Below are 1,722 nucleotides of genomic sequence, written 5' to 3' on the forward strand. Positions count from 1 at the left end.
CTACAATATTGTCTTAAGTGATAAAGAATATCGCAGTAAAGGTTTGATTTCCACTAGAACATATGTCACATAAACATGCACCCTTTAATTTTAAGATAGCCTCATTTGATGTCTAAAAAAGGAAAATTTTCTCTTCTTCAAAGCATATAGTGGGTGCTGTTTGAACAGAAAAATGTCAGTTTGTTCGTATGAGTCACATATATTCTCATTCATTAATTTGGGAAGCAGCCCTTTATCCAATTAAATGTGTATCAGATTCAGTCCACCTATAGTTCATGAGGTAGCAAAGCTAAAGAACATTTCAGGGAACTGGATGAGGAAAAGCACACATCCCCTTTCAGGGCACCTAGTTCTCCTGTTTCATTAGCCCTAACCTCCATCTCACCATAATGCATTCAGCAGTCCAACCACCCACAGGAAGTCCTTTTAAAAGCAGGATGGCACATAATCCACCAGCATAACAATTGTTTTCTCTGCCTATACCATTTTAATCTATCTAAACACCCACATGCTTTTCCACATGGTTGTAATCACAGGTAACATGTAGATTTAAACTTTTCACTTAATGTTATGCCTTAGAGTCCATTTAGAAATACTTTTAATGGTCACATGATAGCCCCTTGGGTCGAAAAGCATAATTTACCTAGGTATTTTAGTTCCTAGTTTTTTCCTACTGTAGGTAATTAATGCTAGAATGGGCCTTTTCACATGCACTCTTTCTTTTGGCTATCTTTCTGTTATTTATTATCCTTTTTCTGTCAAACTGCACTGTAATCTGAGAACATAATTTGTATGATGCTGATTCTGGAAAATCTGTTGAGACTTTCTTTACAGCCAAGTACATGGTCAGTTTTCATAAATGTTGCAATCTTCAGAAAAATGCACATTCTTTATAGTTGGATACAATGTTCTCTCTCTGGCCTTCTGATCAAGCTTAGTAATTGTATTCTTTATGTTCCCTCTATGCTATTCATTTTTGGTCTACGACATCCGATACTGAAAACAGTCTGTTATGTATGTCCTACCCTGGTTGAGGACTTCTCAGTTTTTCCTAATTCTATGCTACAGTTTGGGTTCAGAGTGTCCCCCAAGGCTCACTAATTCCATTTCTTCTTCCTGGGAAAACAGCATTACATCTCCCAGCTTGTTTTGCAGTTCTGTTGGTTGGGACCATGTGAACTGAGTTCTGACCAGAGGAGTATGGGCAAAAGTAATGCACACACTTCTAGGCTTGGTGCTAAAATGTACCTAATATATCAGGTCTTCTACTTCCACCCCATCCCCTGTCACATGGGCAGAGGCAGAGGATTCCAAGGTTCTCAGCAGCAGGATTGCAGGCTCCCAGATGCTATACCACTGACAGAGGAGAGATGGCTACGTGCTGCAACGTGGAGAGCAACGTGACTGCAATGAGAGCAAGAAATCAGCTTGCCAGCATAGTGCCAGCTGCCCAGTGTGAGATTGTGAGTTCAATCCCTGGTGGTAAACAAAAGTAAAAGGAGGAAGAGGAGGAGGGAGAGGAGGAGGGGGAGGAGAGGAGGAGGAGGAGGGGAGGAGGAGGAGGGGAGGAGGAGGAGGGGAGGAGGAGGGGGAGGAGAGGAGGAGGAGGAGGAGAGGAGGAGGGGTAGGAGAGGAGGAGGAGGAGGGGAGGAGGAGAAGGGGAGGAGGAGGAGGAGGGGAGGAGGAGGGGGAGGAGAGGAGGAGGAGGAGGAGGAGGAAGAG

The sequence above is a fragment of the Cavia porcellus genome, unplaced genomic scaffold (assembly GCF_034190915.1).
Source record: "Cavia porcellus strain 051 isolate PalLab524CR breed Dunkin Hartley unplaced genomic scaffold, mCavPor4.1 scaffold_33, whole genome shotgun sequence".
Taxonomy (NCBI): Eukaryota; Metazoa; Chordata; class Mammalia; order Rodentia; family Caviidae; genus Cavia; species Cavia porcellus.